The sequence below is a fragment of the Myotis davidii genome, unplaced genomic scaffold, assembly GCF_000327345.1.
Source record: "Myotis davidii unplaced genomic scaffold, ASM32734v1 scaffold80, whole genome shotgun sequence".
NCBI classification, from domain to species: domain Eukaryota; kingdom Metazoa; phylum Chordata; class Mammalia; order Chiroptera; family Vespertilionidae; genus Myotis; species Myotis davidii.
Window position 1 is genome coordinate 196,329 of NW_006292686.1, and position 19,036 is coordinate 215,364.

At 41.3% G+C, this 19,036-nt stretch overlaps 1 protein-coding gene and 1 long non-coding RNA gene across 2 annotated transcripts in view; one reads left to right on the top strand and one right to left on the bottom strand.

Annotated features, from left to right (window-relative positions):
* The window catches only part of F13A1 (coagulation factor XIII A chain), a 190,190-nt gene that overhangs the window by 73,894 nt on the left and 97,260 nt on the right, over nt 1-19,036 (bottom strand). The window lies entirely within an intron of this gene.
* Nucleotides 12,330-17,218, top strand: LOC107183467. The gene is made up of 3 exons (XR_001514256.1): nt 12,330-12,340; nt 13,844-13,845; nt 17,137-17,218. It is a non-coding gene; the product is annotated as an uncharacterized LOC107183467 (long non-coding RNA).

Consider the following 19,036-nt stretch of genomic DNA (forward strand, 5'->3'; position numbering starts at 1 on the left):
TGGTGGGTACAAAAGGCCACCTATATAATGGAAACAGTTCCAACAAATGCTTGGTGTCATGAAACAATGTGGCAGTGTCCAGGGACCTGCTAGTAGCTCTGCCTGGGTACCATGTAAGAAGGCAATGCTGGATGAAATAGAAAATACTAGAAGAAAACAATTGGTATGTGCAAATACCTCCTACTCTCAATGACAAACCCTCTACTAAAATATGAAATTTACTCTATCACTGAGCGGCATTTCCCAAGAGGGCCCTTCTGTGAGTGTTCTGTAGTAGATCCCCATTCAATTTGACTTAGACATACTGTTTTCCCCCTTTGACTCTGTCCAACCAGGTTAAAGTGAAGGTTACTACCCAGATAATTTGTTTAATGTAGAAAAAGATGTAATTCTTTGAAGATTTCTGGAAGACCTTATTAACAAACTCATGCCTTTGATGTAAACTTTGACTTCATTCTGTAACACCATGACATGACTAAGTTGCAATAGGGGTTAACCAGCCATTTTGGCTCTATTCATGATCACTACTTCTCAATGCATTTTATTATCTAAAATTCTGCCCACTAATGGCTCAGCATGATTATCTAAAATTATAACGGAGCCTGAAGAGTGCTTTCCACGGCAATGATGAGGTTTGGTCTTTGTGGACAGATAGATTCAACTCTAACTCACATGACCATTTCCTTATCCTTATCATTGAGAAATAGAATTGGTCTTATGAATTTCAGAGGTAAGTTTCTAAACTATGGTTCGATGACTGATTTTCAAACAGAAAGCCATTAATTAGAAGCTATTTATAGCTTATGGTTGAACTCAATAAGTTAAGAGGAAAAGTAAGGAAAAAAGTTATCTCCTCTACAGACCTTTTAATTGTTAATGCTGAGCTTTTCCCTTGTTGTTAGATAAATTACGACTATCATTTATTAGCATTTGGCCAGATTAGCTACTGTTTTTTAATTAGAACATTGATTTCTGGGGAGCCCAGACACTGAAACAGGTAAGTCTTTTGTTACATATGGGAAGGGTTAAAGTAATAACTCCCTCCCTACACAACAAGATATGTTTGGGACACTTTAAAGGCATCATTTTTTATGCCACATTGGGCTGTTTTAACATCCCATTATGAACTCAAAGATAGACCAGTAACAGAATGAAATGTCTCAGTCTTGCATCACAGATGGTCAAGGACACAATATGAGCCTAGGACTTTGGTCAGGGAGCATTATTAAACTTAATTAAGGTTTGCATGAAATTGTCTTCCCATAATAGCTACAATATGGAAACATGAAATACCAGCCCTCTCCCATAAGTCATTGTTAGCAACTCAGGTGCATAACATAATTCAATAAACTTTAAAATCTGGTTCCCAGAAAAGATGAGGATTGTGGAGTGAGGAGAAAGATAGCATGGTTCAGCTCCTAATCCTAACCCAGAACCGAACCTGAACCCAAACCTTAACCCTAATCCTAACCATCAGCTCTTCAGAAGCCTGTCAACTCTACACAATCCTGAGATTTCTCATTTGTAACTGAAAATCTTGAAAGAAATAAACTGAATGAAAATGTAGTTCTTTTTCTTATTTTGACAAGAATAGAGGACATGCTGTGGACAAATAGGTACAAAAAAAAGTCTAAATCTCTGAAGAGGTAGAGATTCTGGGACAGTGAGAAATGATACAAAGCCTGAGAGTTATTTACCCATGGGAGTGAGATATGCCTCCAACCAGGTGGAGTGAATTCAGGAATGAGAAATTTGACAGAATCTTAAAAACCAGGCCCCACGTATTCTAAAAAAGATTGTCATTTCTTCAGCTAAACTCCTTCCCCTGCTCCAATCTTTCCCAGTAGAGAGAATGAAATACATTGGCCTGAAACTGATATGCAGAAGAGAAATCAAACTAATATTAGATTGGGAATAGTAAAGATATTATCTACATTATATTTGAGCAAATAGACCAGTTGAAGAAGAGTTATACTAGTATGAACATGAACAAAAAGAAAAGAAGCAGTGAGGAAAGAAGGGAGGGGTAGGAGAGGAAGAATATTAAAATAATACTTGTATGAAAACAAGGAACACAAATAATTTTCTCACAATCTCTTAGGAGATCACAGAAAGGAAAAAAAATGAGGGACAAATTACATCATCATGGAACTAAAAAATGATGAACTATAAGAAACAATAGATACTACTAAAAATATAATTAATGACAGAAGAAAAACTTGACATAAAGAACATACCAATGAAAAATATAGAGACAAAGTTCTTCAGAGAAAAGTAAATAGTTATGAAAGACAAGGATAATTATTGTCCTTAAAACAGAGAACCCAACAAATGAAACAGAAGTTCTATTCATGACATAAGGAAATTTTACCAAATTGAGAAAAAGTTGAATTTATATACTGAAAGAGAATCTGTGCTTCAGGGTAACTTGATGCAGAATGCTCATTGCCTAGAAACTTGAACTAATTAAGCTTTTTAAACTTAAGGATAAAGAAATAATACAGACAGAAAATGAAAATTAGCAACTAGGGAGGAAATTAGGCTGCCTTCAGACTTCTCCATAGCACCATTCAATGGCAAAACACGGTCAATCAAAGCACAGTCAACCAATAATCCTGAGAGAAAGAAAGGTTGAGCCAAAAATATTATACAGAGCTAAAATGTTCTGCAAATATAAAGACAATCGGCGCAGATTTCAAACATGAAGCATCTCAGGAAATATAGCATCCATCAAAACCAAACTACTTGAAAAGTGACATCAAGAAAATTACGGGCTGAATCAAACAAAGAACCCAGAAGCAGAGACTGTGTGTGTGTGTGTGTGTGTGTGTGTGTGTGTGTTTGGGGTCGGGGGTGGAATCCAGTGGTGAGAAAATTCATCCTATCTAATAATAGAGAAACATGGTAATTAACTGTAACTTCGCTACCCTTCCCATTGGCTAATCAGTGAGATATGCAAATTAATCGCCAGCCAAGATGGCGACTAATTTTCATACTGCAAGCAGGGAGGGCCAGCTCGAGCTGCCATCCAGCCCCGTGTGGTGCCTAAGCCCCAAAACCTGCCGGAATCCCTGTGTGGGGCCCTGAGTGGCGGGGGGCTAGATGGCACAAACAAGCCGAATAAGCCCCAATGCCAGCCGGGACCCCTGTGTGCTGCCCTGAGTGGTGGGGGGCTTTTGGTGTGAATGAGCAGCCTAAGCCACGCCCCCAGCAGGGACCCCTGTGTGTGGCCCTGGGCAGGCGGTGCCTCTGCAGCTGCAGTGTTCAGACCCAGGCCCACAGCCTGCCCTGGGCTCCGCTCAAGGAGGGGCTGGAGGCCTGGGGTTTACTAAACTTTACTGAAGATGATCCCCACAGCCCCAGCCCCTGCCCCAGAACCACACTGCCCTCAGCAAGGCACGTGGCAGCGTCCTGACAGGTGGGTGGCGGGAGAGCTGAGTAGAGTGTGGGCTGCAGGGAGCCACGGAAGGGCTGGGCCATGGGAGCCAAGCTCCTGGGGGTCTGAGGAGAGAGCCTGAAGGTAGAGGAACCTTTGGCAAAGTGGCTGCCAGGAGCCCCGGCCATGGGGTCTGCAGGCACGCGCACAGGCCTCTGCCTGATGGGGGATCCTGGGCAAATGCCATAGCTTCAGGGAAGCGGCTGGCCAGGAGGCGGGTGGCCCAAGGGGTGCAGAGAAGTGTCAAGGTGGGGTGCACTGGAGAGGGCTCAGGCCTGGGCAGGGTGCTGGCGGGCAGGGATCTGCCTTGTCCAGGGAGAGTGAGGTTCTGTAGTTGCCCCAATAGGTGGGAAACAAGAGGCGATGACAGCCAGCGTGGAAGGATGCCTGGGCGGAGGGGCGCAGACTCACAGCCCTGAGGCAGGGGTGGAGGGGCAGCGCCACCTCAGTGGAGGAGCGCCCCACTGCTGGGTACCCCACTGCGGTGGTTTGGTGAAGCTCCTGGAGCTGACCGGGTCTCGCTGCAGCCCGCACACTTGAGAGGCCAGGACTCCTGCTGCCGCCTTGGCCCAAAAACAAGCTGTGCCTGCCCCACCCCCAGTTCTCGCCCACCCCATGGGAGTGCACACCTGCACAGTGAGTGCAAGCCTACCACCTGCTCCCCAGAAGAGGGACAGTAAAGAATGGGGTGGGGGCGGGGGAGAGGAAAGAATGTGGAGCATCCATGATGAAGAGGTGCCTGAGAATGAGGCTTGGAAGCCTCACGGGGAGGTTTGTTCTGTTTGCCCTGCGGCTGTCCCTTAGGAAAAGCGGAGAGCCGGCTGCGAGGGCTCCTGCGCGAGGAGTCCAGTTCCATAGCCAACTGGAATTGGCCTCAGTTTCCTGCCCAAAGAAATGAAAATAGGAGTGAAATTTTTATAAATTTCAAAGTTTAAATAAAGGCTGTAAAAGAAGGAAGGGGGAGAATAAAAATAGTGTTTTTCATTTTACCACTTCATTGTCTTTTCAGTACATGAAAAAGACAATTGTCTTTATATGGTGCTTTAATACTTTTCTAAGTCATTATCTCATTTGATGTTCAGGGCAACTTAAAGACAAGATAATTATTCCCTCCACTATTCAAAGAAAGGAAATCTTGGTGTCTGGCCCCAGTGATTCAATCGTCAATCCCTTATTGTAAAGCAGGGTTAGTGAAATTTTCTATGAAGGGTCATATCTATACTAATAAAAGCCTTGGGTGTGATCTGGCCAGCAGGGGAGGGCAGTTGGGGAGGATCAGGCCAGCAGGGGAGCTGTTAAGGGGTGACCAGGCTGGCACACAGGTGAGTTGTTAGGAGACAGCGGTCCAGGATTGTGAAAGGGATGTCCAACTGCTGGTTTAGACCTGATCCTGGCAGTTGGACAGCTTGGGATTGGGCCTAAACCAGTAGTCGACATCCCCCAAAGGGTCCGAGATTGGAGAGGGTACAGGCTGGGATGAGGGACACTCTCCTCCCATGCATGAATTTCATACACTGGGCCACTAGTTTGAGTATAAAAACCTTTGGGAATTAAAGTAGTAATAGAATGAATATGAACTATAAAACTTGATAATGTAGAAACAGTAATGATCCTAAGAAAAATTAGACATGAGGAAGGAAAGAATAGGATTGCTAATGTTTTAACATGTTGATCTTTCTTAGTTAATTGACATAATCTAACATTAAAGTATAATTTAAAAATATAATTACTTTATTCTTTTAATGGTTCCATACATTTTTAATAACCTTTGAGGGATCTGTTAGAAAATAGTATTTCTGGTAGTGAAGAAACGTTTATTTAAAGCTAACCATTTCTTTTATGGTAATTCAGTTTTCCTCTTCTGTGAAAAGTAAAATTAAATAAAACTTAAAATTTAATAGAATTTGAGTACAATTAAGTGTAGTATTTTAAATTAAATAGCACAATCCTGTTTGACATAAATACAAACAGACCAATAGAACACAACAGAAAACATGGAAAGAGTTTTCAGAAATATAGTTAACTAATTTTTGACAAAGTTGTAAAGGTAATTTCAGGGACAAAGAATAATCTTTTCAACAAATGCTGCTGGAACAATTGGACATTAATATGCAAATATGAACTTTGATTTATACCTTGCACCATAGACAAAAAATTATCTCAAGATGAATCATAGACCTAAATTTAAAACCTAAAACTATAAAGCTTCTAGAAGGAAACATTGGAAAAAATTTTGTACCCTTCTGTTAGTCCAGGATTCCTTAGATATAATACCCAAAGTAAAACCCATAAAGAATATATTTACAAATTTGACTTCATCGAATTAAGAACTAGTGCTCTTTGAAAGACATTGTTAACAAAATGAAAAGATAAGTTCAGAGTGGCCAAAAATGTTTGTAAATCACATATATGATAAAGGGTTTATAACCAGAATATTGAAACTCAATGATAATAAAATGAAAAAAAGTATAAAAGATGGGCAAACTGTTTGAACAGATAATACATCAAAGAAGATACATGGATAACAAGCACAACTAAAGATGCTCAACATTATCGGTCATAAGGAAATGCAAATTAAAACTCCCATGGGATAACACAATACACATATTAGAAAGTCTAAAATTAAAAAGACTGATCATAACAGTCTGTTGGGGAAGATGTGAACACTTGGGACTCTTATACACTGCTGATAGGAATGTAAAATGGTACACTTCAGCAGTTTCTTAAAAATTAAACATACACTGACCATATGACTTAGCCACCATATTCCTAGGTATTTATCTAAAAGGAATAAAAGATATGTTTGTACATGATTTCTACATGAATATTCCTAGCTTTTTTTCTAAAAACTGGAAACAACTCAAATGTCCACCAACAAATGAATGGATAAACAAATTGTTCATCTATACAATGCAACACTACCCTAAAAAATGGAATGAACTATTGATGCACACAATGATAGCATGGATGAATCTCAAAAGGGGATAAAGAAGCATAAGGAAGCCAGACAAAGAAGAGCACATACTGCATTATTTCATTCATGTAAAATTCTAGAAAATTAAATCTATGTTTAATGACAGAAAGCAGAGTGCTGATACCTGGAGATGGCAGACAAAGCAGGGAGTCATCAAAAGGAGAAATCACAAAGGAGACTTCTGAGCAGTGATGGAAATGTTCATTATTTTCATTTTGGTGATGGTTTCATGAGTGCAAAATAATCAAATTGTGCCTTTTGATTTGTACATTTTATTGTATATCAAAAATCTATAATAATAAAAGTGTAACATGCTAATTAGACCAGATGTCCTTCCAGATGACATTCTGGACGAAGCCGGGGCTGTGAGGGAAGCCTGGATCCTGGTGGCAGAGGGAAGCCCAGGTCCCAGGTGCCCGAGGGAAGCCGGTGATGGTAGCCGGGGGAAGGTCTAATCTTGCACAAATTTCATGCATCGGGCCTCTAGTATCTCAATAAAACCATAAAAAATATAATACTTTTAAATTAAACTAGCATTCTAGTATAATCCTATTTATGATTTTAAATTACATTTATCTCTTAAGATATCTATTTATTTAGTCCTGGCCAGTTTGGCTCAATGATAGAGCATTGGCCCACTTGTGAACTGAAGGGTCACAAGTTTAATTCCCAGTCAAGGGTACGTATCTTAGTTGTGGGTTTGATCCCTGGCCCAGGTCAGGGTGCATGTGGGAGGCAACCAATAGATTTGTCTCTCTCATATCGATGTTTCTCTCTCTTTCTCTCCCCTCTTCCTCCCTCCCTTCCACTTTGTCTAAGAATCAATGGAAAAAACATTTTAAGTGAGGATAAAAATAAATCTATATATCTAGTTGGTATAATGTACATCAAGTGAAAATAATGATTATTTCTTGGTGCTAAAACTTGGAATGATCTTTTTGAGAGAAATTTTTTTTTAACTTTCATTTAAAAATGTTTCTGGAATGTTCAAATTCTTTTTAGAGAGAGCATTGCCTTCTTTCATAAAAAAAAAAAAAGACTAGAAACAGATATGCCAAGATACCACTTATGTTCAATTCTTACAGTGCGAATATATAATTATTTTCTTATTTATACTTTTAAAAATGTTTAGAATTTCCCCAAATACTTATCATGGAGGAAAGAATAGATACAATTTTGTTTGTGCTCTGAGAGGGGTTGGCTGCCTCTCTGAAGTCAAAGCTTAGGACAATGAGGAGCGATTAAACTGGGGTTGTTCAAATATGAGGAAGGAAAGAGGCAATGCTCTTTGAGGGCTGACACGGGAGGCCAACCATTCAGGAGGTGGGCCAGCAAGGACTGGGGAACAGTGGGGAAACCAGACAGAAATGCCATGCTTTGGGGGAAGGCCCCTTAAATATGATGGCTGGCCTGTACTTGGTTCTAAAGTGGAGCCGCCTGCCTTTAGGACCTGGCATTGGAGTCACATTTAGTACCTCTCACCTTAAGGTCAGAATAAGCCCTGGATCCATATACAATTCAAAGGACAGGGCAGGGTTAAAGCATGACCTATACTGGACTTCTCCGTTTCAGATAAGGGGGATTGAGCGGATTTTAACTCGATGCTGGAAAAAAAAGTGATATTTCTTGATTCTCTAATTTTCTGTAGCACATACCTTTACATTTTGCATAATTACTATTTTTCTGCTTCTTTTTAAAGGTAAATGTATTTTTCTTATCCTGTGTGCACATTTTATATGATTATAACAAAGTGACTTTTCTCTGTTAAAACTGGTATTCTGTTAAATTTCACTGTTAAACGTTATGTTCTCATAAAGGTTAGGCTTTCTGTAACTCTTGTAGAATACAGTTGTATATCTAATCTTATCTATAATAGTTTCTCAAAGACTGTTGGTTATAAATTTTGGGTAACATGATTTAGCTTCGAATGTGGAGAGTTACATTTGGAAAAGAGAAAGGTTGTTTCTTGAGTAAGATCCTTTCCAAATACGTGAACCACAAGCCCCCAGCTATCTGGTGGTGGTCAATCTTTTTGTTGTTGTTAATCCTCACTCAGGGATATTTTCCCATTGAGTTTTAGAGAGAGTGTAAAGGAGAGGGAGAGACAGAGAGAAACATTCACATGAGAGAGACACATTGAATGGTAGCCTCCTGCATGCACCCCAACCAGGGCTCGGGAACCTGCAACCAAACTATGTGCCCTTGACTGGAATCAAAGCTGGGACCCTTTAGTTGGCCAGCTGATGCTCTATCCACTGAGAAAACTGGCTAGGACTCAATCTTAATTGTAGGTACAAGTCATAAAGATGTCAAATTGGGCCATGACCCTCTAGGGTTCTACAAAGAACCTCAGTAGTCACTGTCTTGGGTTTGGGGAAGGAGATGACCAAGTGGTGGGAATGGTGGGGTCTTCAGGCATCATCTCTCTTCAATAGCAACAACTCTGCATTTCTCTTATATATATTTAGGTTCAATTGATATTTGTTTAAAAAATAGTTCCAAAAAGTAAAATTGGAAAGCCCATTGGTCTGGAAATTTGGAGATGTTTCTTATGTTTTCTCTGCCATTTTCCAAACTACGTGCTGAGGATAGAAAGGGAAATGAGCTGAAGATGAAATACTCCTAGACCGGTTATTCCATGGGTGGGCCTCCCAGCAAACACACATAAGAGAAAAATAAGGGTGGCAAGAATTCCCTTTTGTTCCTTGCCTGGATCCTCATAACAAAGAAAAGGAATGCCATCTATAATCTTCTTTGCTTTTCACTGTGGTGGGCTTAGCAACAAGCTGTTTTCTACCCCAGTGCTATTGGAAGGGGTATTCTGTCTTTCTGGAATGCACTTCCATACTCAAACCCTTTCCTTACCTACTGATTTTTAAAACTCAGATAATTTCATCCTGGAAATCTTTTTTTAAAAAAATATATATTTTATTGATTTTTTACAGAGAGGAAGGGAGAGGGATAGAGAGTTAGAAACATCGATGAGAAAGAAACATCGATCAGTTGCCTCCTGCACAGCCCCTACTGGGGATATGTCCGCAACCAAGGTACCTGCCCTTGACTGGAATCGAACCTGGGACCATTCAGTCCGCAGGACAACACTTAATCCACTGAGCCAAACCGGTCAGGGCTCATTCTGGAAATCTTTACTGATCTTTTTCATTTGGATGTCTTTTCTCTGTGCTGATGTAGTATGATTTGCTTAATACTGCCCTCCTATTTAGTATATTGCCTTGTGTCATTCATTGATTGCCTTTGTTCCCATTATCAGATGTACGTTCCCACAAGGAAGGAAGGTACCATGCTGTTTTGACTTTGAATTCCCATTGCTAGCACAGAGTGGGCACTAAATAAGTTTCGCTAAATGAATAGATATAGTATCAGTGGAAGGTGGGTGTAAGCCATCTTTTCTTTACTAGATCAAGACAAATGGGTTAATCAGAATGCCAATAGGCATTCTGTTGAAATTGACTAGTTGTTTCTAAAATTTATAGAGAAATTCAAAGGTTCTAGAACAACCAAAACAATGTTGAAAAGAAGAACAAAGTTTATGGAATAAGTGCTTTGAAGATTTACTATAACACTACAGCAATTGAGACACTAGGCTATATACGGATAGATAAATAGACCATCTGACAGAATGGGGCCAGAAATAGATCCACCTTTTTATACTCATTTGATTTTCAACAAAGTCACCAAAGCAATTTAATGGTGTGGGAGAGGTGGGGGTAATTGACAGTCTTTTCAAAAACTGAAAGTCTTTTAAAAAATTAGTTTCCAACAGTTGTTTCAACAAATGGTACTAGAACAAATGGGTAAACTGAAGTAGGGGGACTAGGCCCCTACCTCATTCCACATAGGATGTTAATTCAAGATGGATCACAGACCTAAACATAAAAGCCAAAATTATAAAATATATACAGGAAAATATCTTCATGATCTTGTGGAAATAACACATTTTCTAGGGCTAACTCTTAATTTTTTTAAAACATTGAATTTCATAAAATGTACAATCTTGTTCCTTAAAATACAATATTTAAAAAATTTAATGGCAAGCCATATTCTGGAATAAAATATCTGAAATACATATCTGACATAAGATATATTGTATTAGGAATATAGAAAAAGCAACTATAACTCATTAATAAAAACATAAATAATCCAATAACAAAATGGGCAAAAACTTGAAATGATACCACACCAAAAAAGATGTATAATTGGTCAATAAATGCATGAAAAGGTGCTAAGTATCATTAGTCATCATGAAAATTAAAATCCCAATGAGGTACCACTGTACACCCATTAGAAAGATTAAAATTAAGAAAGCTGAAAACACCAAGAATAGATGAAGCTGTGGAAAAACTGAAATTCTCATGTATTGCTGCCAGAAATGTAAAATGGCCCAATCACTTTGGGACACTGGTAGATTCTTATAAAGATGAACATATACAATGATCCAATTACTTTGGAACATTGGCAGATTCGTATAAAGATACACATATACATACCCTATGATTTAGACATGCCACCTTTAGCTACTTACTCCAGAGATATGAAAACACATTTACATAAAAAGATTTGTACAATAATGTTCATAATAGCTTTATTTATAATAACCCTAAATTGAAAAAAATCTCAAATGTCTATCAGCAGATGAATGGATAGTTTGTGATATAGAAAATACAATGAAATACTGCTCAGCAATAAAATAAAAATTAAAGACATGTGCAACAACTGATTGAGTAAAAGAAGCCAGACCCAAATACTATATGTGCCCACATACTGGGAGTTTAAGATGGCAAATCTAACCTATTGCAAGAAATTTTCTGGGTTGATTAGGAAGGAAGCACAGGGAAATTTCTGGACTGATGTTTATATTTTAGTTGGGTGGTGATTAATCAAAACTAGTTCAATTTTGCATTAATACCCATACTTTTCACTATATGTAAATTTTACTTCAGTTAAAAAAACATGGATTAACCCTAACCTATATTGTGAAGCAGCTGACCGCCATTGTGCAGATGTTCTTGGTATGCACCCTTGACACAGACTCTGGCAGGGGTAGGTCATTAGATTCATTTTTCATGGAAACCATTACAACTAGAGGTTATTATCCTTGTTTCCCTTAGTAACTAAGGATCCTTATTTGGCCAAAACATAGTTTACTAATTGACCATCAAGAGAGAAATAACCAGATGTGGACTGAGAGAGAGAGAGATCAAGATTTTAAGCTTTTCTAATGTCTGCTTTTAAAAAATTTCTATATCACTGCTGCATGGTGCAGGGCAGATGTGGAACTGGTACCCAAAATTTTTTGAAAAGGGGAAAAAGCAGAGAGAGAAGAGGAAAGGAGGATTTCAAGGGAGGAGAGAGGGGAAGGAAAGAGGGTGAGATGGGGATCCCAGATGCATAAAGCCGTGAGGGCAGATTCTAACATGCTGTGCTGGCTTTGCTGCATTTCTATCCATCTGTCCTGGGGATGTCTGCTTGGGATACCAGAGCAGCTGGACTGCACAGCCTAGGGAGAGTGCTCAAAACATCCCCATGTTTAAGAAATAGCCCATGCAATTTCAAAATAGATGCAGCATTGAAACCTCATTCCAGGAAGCAATTCAAGGAAAGCAGACATTTAGATTGACTATGATAATCACATTCGAGAGATGGTTTGTAATAAATGTCTGTTTTTTTCCTCCAAAAATATGGGAGAACAGGCATAAGAAATGTATGCTTAATAATTGAGAAACCAAGCTGTTTGCCCACAAGTGAAAACTTCATTACATTGCAGGCTTTTACCATAAGAAAGAAAAATGATGTCTGAACAATTCATTGTTCCCTCCTCCTGCCCCCCCACCCCCACTCTGAAAGATAAGGATTGAATCAGACAGAGCTTGTAGAAAACATTATATTTGTACCCAAGGAGCTCATCCGATGTGAAGAGAGGACAGACAAAGAGAAAATCCAGGGAAATAGAACGTTGAGAATGGAATGGCTCAGCAGGCGACATGAAATCCGTTTTCAGTTCTGTCAATGACCTTGTGTAAGTCATTTAACATCCTGAGACCTCAGTCTTTTTATCTGCACTTCGATTATTTATGGAATAAATATAATTTCTCAAAAGTGACTCTGGAAAATTTTCTGTTAGGAAAATTCTATTTTCACACTGGCTTACAATATGTTTATTAAATTTTAAGAATTCGTAAAAAAAAACAACCCCACAGAAATAAAAATTTGTAGTGAGCAAGGTGACCTAGAGATTGTCTTGACTGTATCTCCCATTTGTCATTGGATTCCCATGCTTAGGGATACCTTGAAGCTTCAACTTTAAGGGTTAAAAAAAAATCTTCTTAGAATTGGCATTTTAGTATTTTACTCTGCTGGACCACAATAACATTTTTCATTAGTTTTCACTGATAGATTCTCCATGTTGCCACCACTGGAAGCCCCTACCAATTGAACTATGTCACCATTGAAAAGGTTATGAAGAGCACCAGAGGCCTCTATCGTTTTTGACTATTCCAAAGTGAGGAACAGCATTCCTGATATTCCTGAGCATAAATCATGGAGAGAAAATAACAATCTATAATAATAAAAGTGTAATATGCAAATCGACCGAATGGCCGAACTGAGTAATGACCATCCAGACGACCATGCTATGACACCCACTGGCCCTAGGCCAGCCAAGGTGGGTGCGATTGGTTGGGGTGTGATTGGTCAGGGGCCCAGCCATCGCCCCATGATTGTGCTGCAAAGGGAGGCCCAGGCCACCGGGCGGCAGGGCGATCAAAAGCGGGGGTCCACAATCACGCCAAAGAGGGAAGCCCAGGCCAATGACCAGCAGGCTGTGGTGGGTGGGCGGGGCCTCCCTTTTTGGGGTGATTGATCACGGAGCCCCTGCTGGGTGGGCAGGGCCGCCCTTTGCAGGGTGATCAATGGCAGGGCTGCTGGACTGTGAGAGGGCACAGGCCGGGCTGAGGGACCCCATTCCTGAGTGCATGAATTTCATGCACTGGGCCTCTAGTTTAAAATAAGAAAGCCAGGCCCTGGCTGATTTGGCTCAGTTGGTTGAACATCATCTCCTGCACCCAGAGGGTTGCTTTTGGATTCCCAGTGGTCAGGGCACAAGCTCAGGTTGCTGGCTCCATCTCCAGTAGGGGGTGTTTAAGAGGCCACCAATTGATGTTTCTCTCTCTCACCGATGTTTCTCTTTCTGTCTGTCTCCCTTCCACTCTCTTTAAAATCAACATAAACATATTTAAAAATAAAATAAAATAAAATAAAATAAGAAAGCTAATAGGGTTAGAAACCCAGACTCTAAATGGAGACTAAAATCCATCTTGAAGCCCACATCCAACAATGGTCACCAGCCAGGCATTTGCAAAGTTAGTATGCAGGTGTGTGAGTCATTGCCATTCTTCCAAAATACCAAGTGGAAGCTGTGTCTTCACCTTCACAAAGGCGGCACTGGAGCGTGTGCAGTGTCTGCCCTGATGATCTGAGGCTGGCCACCACCACCCTCCATAGGAAGTTCTGATGACAATTACATGAATCTTTGATACAAAAATCTGGAAACAAATTTTTATTAGATAATCATGCTCTTGTGATAGATTTCACCTTTCCAAAATTAAGGTTCATATGGGGAAGTGTGAAAAAGCTCCTCGGGGATGAAATAGTTGCCGACAATGGCCACTGAGCACCTGGGTGCTGGTTTTTTAGGATAGTTCACTCCAAGGAAGGAGGCTTTAGCTGCTTATGAACCAAAGGAACCATTAGCTAGAGCTTTTAAATTCTTTATTTCATTTTTTAAAATAAAATGGCCAGGGAGCTGTGCCGTGGTTGGTCGGTATGATCAGGAATAGGCCTCATGCATTTATTTCTGACTCTGAAGTTCATTTGGGAGATTGAAAGGTAGAATTCCTAGCTCAACGAATTTTCAAACACAATATTAATAGTCATTATAGTGTGTTGCATGAAGAGGTTTGCTGAATGTGAAGCTTCCTATAAGATGCCCAGGTAAACAACCGGATAAAAATAAAAACATGGTTTTGTAATAAGTGTCTTGTGGAGCTGCTTGGAAAAATTTCAAAGGAGTGAAGGCATTACTGATTGTTTTCATGCATGGAAAGAAAAAAACAACTTTCTAAATACGGAGACAATGAGAAGGGGAATAAAGATGGACAAAGTGAAAAGTAACTTTATTTCAGTTTGTCTATGAGATCGCATATGCTTAGACAGCAAGCCCTGAAGTCCATTTTATCTCAAAGGTCTGCGGTCATTCATCTTGTCCTGGGCCCTAGGAAACCTCAGGATCTGCCTCCAGTGTGGTCAGTTTGATTTACTAGCTGGAGCTCCAGATGATTTTTTATAACACCACAGAGTACACTGAACATCGATTGGTTTAAAAAAGTTCGATCTGAGTTAGTTTCCAAAAGGCACAGTCAGAACAGGTATTAATGGGGATTAATGATGGCGTTGTGGTTCGATATTAGCAAAAGACCCAGGGTTAAAAATAAACGTGTGCACCTCAAGGGAAATAGCAAAGTTCAAGCTGGCAACAGTATCAGGACTGGAATTTTAAAATATGTAGCTATATTGACCTTTTCCCTCTCTTTTCCTTCTTTCAAAAACTTCCCAATAATGTCACCTTTTAAAAATTATTTTAATTAAATCAAACAAGCCCCTGGAGGAGCAAATTACCCCGGCCTACATTTTCTTTCAGTGCTTTTGGTGACTGGATCTTTGGGTATAATTTACACCATGGAAAAAGGGTTCCCATGAGTAATAGCATGGTTTATGCTTGCTATGGGCCCTCGCCGACTACTCTTCTACCCTGTGAGCTAATACGCTACTTGGTAGGCCAGTATTTATTTCTGGGAAAACTCTGAGCAAAGCTTGAGAGATTTGCTTTTTCATATGTTTATTTAATCAGAGATTTTGCAATTCTATGTTGAAAATGTCTACTTACCTATCTGTCTTCTCTATTGGGCTGTAAACTCTATGAAGGAAGAAACTATGCTTTGTTCTCAATTATACTCAGTATCTAGACTGGTAGAGTCTCAATAAATACTTGTTAAATGAGTGAGTTAATAATGTTTTTCTACTATCAACATCATTACAGCAATCACCATCACCACCACTACCACCACCATCATCACCATCACCACCACTACCACCATCACTACTATCACCACAACCATCATTACCACCATCACTGCCATCACCACCATCGCCACCACCACCATCATCACCAGCACCAGCACAACCACTAAGGCCACCATCAAACCATATTTGGTACCTAATTCTCTTTAGAACCTTTTCCTCCAAAGTCCTAGTACCTCTGGCTATTAAGAATTCTCCGATTTACACCTTTCTTCACATATTCCCCTATTTCAAAATTCACTTGTCTCTGAACCCTATTCCTTTGGGTCCTTTCTCCCGCTAGGAAACAGCTACTTAATTTGATATAGTAATCATGTTATTAGTACTGATGTGTTGGTAATGGCCCTCTGAGGTAGTATGGTCTGGGACTATACCTAGTACTACCTCAGCCACTTCTTTGCTGTGTGACCTTGAGTGATGTCATTTCCCAGGGCATCTGCTCTTTACCAGAAGACCTCTGGAGCATCATCCAGATTTCAAGTACATGTTCTCTGCATTTCAGCACAGCTCTTCTATTGACAAAGTCTCAACCCAAAGGAGCAAACCTGCACTCAGGTGAGAAGTTCGGGGTTTCACAGTGAACAAGCAAGAGGTATCTGCTTAACAAGCAGATAAACTTATGATAAGCAACAGCACCCATTTGCAGCAACAGTGCGCCTCCCTGGAGAACTTCTCTACCCACATTTGCTGCCCGATCCAGTCAGTCAAGGGGTAGAAACAGAGATAGGCAACCATGCAGCGGAAATGCCAGCTACTGTCACTGTGTTCCCTTTCCCCAGGACCATGCTGTCCTTGTCACAACATGGCAGAGAACAGATGTTTTGGTGTCTGACTGGGGCTCAGAGTCCATGGTGGCTTCTTCACAGCAACCCAGGGCCAACGATGGAATGCTTTATTAATGCCCTGTGAGCGAAATATGTTTCAGATGGCACAAAGCATCTTTCTAAAATTTTCCTGGCACATTTCCTGGCAATTGTCCTGGTGGGTATAGCCACATCAGATATGAGGTGCAAAGAAAACAGCAGCCAAGCAATGTAGTTTAAAGGAGAAAGTATAGCTCTGGCAAGTTTCTTCCTTTTATAATTTTCTCTTTTTAAAAATTTTCTCTTTCATCAATCTGCAATGTAGCTGTGGTAAAATGTACCACTCAGTATTTAGAAAAGCCTAAATAAAAGGTAGCTTATGTAAGGTTATAACACCTCCGGCCCAAACCCCAGACAATGAAATTACAAAATTTTTAGATTTTCTCCTGGGAGAATCCAATAGCCCAGGGCTATCCAAATTATCATAAGTTTTTCCTATTTTCACATCAAAGTGAAGTAATGCAACTTAAAAGGAGAGCCAAATAAGATACTGAATTTATAGAGGAAACACTAGAAGAAAGAAGAACATAATTATGAAGAATAAAAGGATATTTTGCTGCCACTGGGAATAAGAAATGTGGTTTGAGTACGGGAGCAAAATTTCCTTTTAAAGATGAAAGTGAGGCCTGGAGAGGGTGAGTGGTTTGCCCTGGGTCACATAGAGGGTGGCCGGGTCAGAAGCGAGAGGTCTCCTCTGACATGGGCAGCTCAGATCGATGCTGCCTCCTCTTTCTTTTCTGTGGCAGAATGAAAACCAACAGGTTTGAGTGAGGTAAAAAGACAGATACCCTATGCAGTCAAGAAGAGAGGGTTTTGTCCATTGCAGAGGCAGGGAAACTGAGCCACAAAGGGCTTTACTGCTGAGGCCCTCATGGGGGTGATTTTGATCCCAAGGGGACGTTTGGCAATGTCTGAAGACATTTTTGATTGTGACTGCAGGAGGTGCGGGGATACTACTGACATTTCTTTAACAGAAGCCAGGGATGCTGCCAGACATCCTCCAGTGCACAGGTCACCCCCACAACAAAGAACTACCAGAGGCCATAGACACTGGACAATAATGATATTTATCTGGGGGCTGTGAGCATAAAATCCAGATTTATATTATTATTATTATTTATTAATTATTACTATTACTAGAAAGTTTGCACAACATGGTTTACTATCAGTGCTCCTTTAGCATCATGCACCCACCTACTCCCTTCAAATTCCTTGCCAACATTCAGTGCTAGACTTTGCCGTGACCCAGGCTTCTGTTCCTTCCTTTTGTCCCCACTTCACCTTTCCAGGTGCCCAGCTGGTGCCAGGCTGCTCATCTCCACTCCTTCCTGATAACAATTGAGCCCAGAAAATTTCTGCCTCCTGTCATTTTCATCAAGGCATGAAGTGAAGTCAGAGTGTTACCCTCCCCAGAACATTTCTGTGTTGCGACGCATCTCTGTTCCAGCACTTGTATCCTGGGAAAGGCACTCCCAGCCTGGGTGGCCAGGCAGGGGATGTTTGAGAAGAACTCCCCAAACACCCTGCCACAGCCTCTGGCCTCCCAGTGGACCGGGCCAGCCCTGGGAAGCCACACAGCCCATCTGCCTTGGTCTGGCTAGACTGGCAACTTGAGAATATTTTCCTTCTGAGCTTTCTAAATACATCTCATATTTTGAAGCAAATCTCTAATTGATAATTCGAGAGTTTTTGTTGTTTTCTTTTCTTTCAGTCATTGCTTAACTTCACTCAGAAATTTCATGATAGATTTCCAGGATTTGTTAATAGGAGAGGAACTGCCTGAATGATTAGAAAAGTATATTTTTTTCATTATTTATAAAAATACTAGAGGCCTAGTGCACAAAAATTTGTGCACTTGGGGGAGAGGGGGGTCCCTCAGCCCGGTCTGTGCCCTCTCGCAGTCTGGGACCCCTAGGGAGACAACGCCCTGCTGGCTTAGGCCTACTCCCGGGTGGCAGAGGGCAGGCCCAATCCCTAGGTGCAGCCCCTGGTCGGGCTCAGAGCAGGGCCGACTGGGGAGTTGGGGCACCTTCCCCTGTCATGCACAGAGCAGGGCAGATTGGGAGGTTGTGATGCCACCCTCAGTCACGCTCAGGGTAGGGCCGATTGGGGGGTTGGGGCACGGCCCCCTGTCACACTCAAGGCAGGATCGATGGGGAGGTTGCGGCACCACCCCATCACGCACAGAGCAGGGCCCATCAGGGGGGTTGGGGCTCCGTACCCTGTCATGCACAGAGCAGGGCCAATCAGGGGGTTGGGGATCCATACCCTGTCATGCACAGAGCAGGACTGATCAGGGGGTTGAGGAGCTCCCCCCTGTCACTCACAGAGTAGGGCCGATAGGGGAGTTGGGGCACTGTCCCCTGTCACACTCAGGGCAGGGCGGATCAGGGGGTTGGGGCGCCACCCTCTATCACCCACAGAGCAGGGCCGATCAGGTGGTTGGGGCGCTGCCACTCTCATACTCAGGGCAGGGCCAATGGGGAGGTTATGGCTCTACCCCATCACACACCGAGCAGGGCCCGCAGGGGGTGGGGGGATTGGAGCCCCGCCCCCTGTCACACACAGAGCTGCAGGGTGATCAGGGGGTTTGGGCGCTGCCCCCTG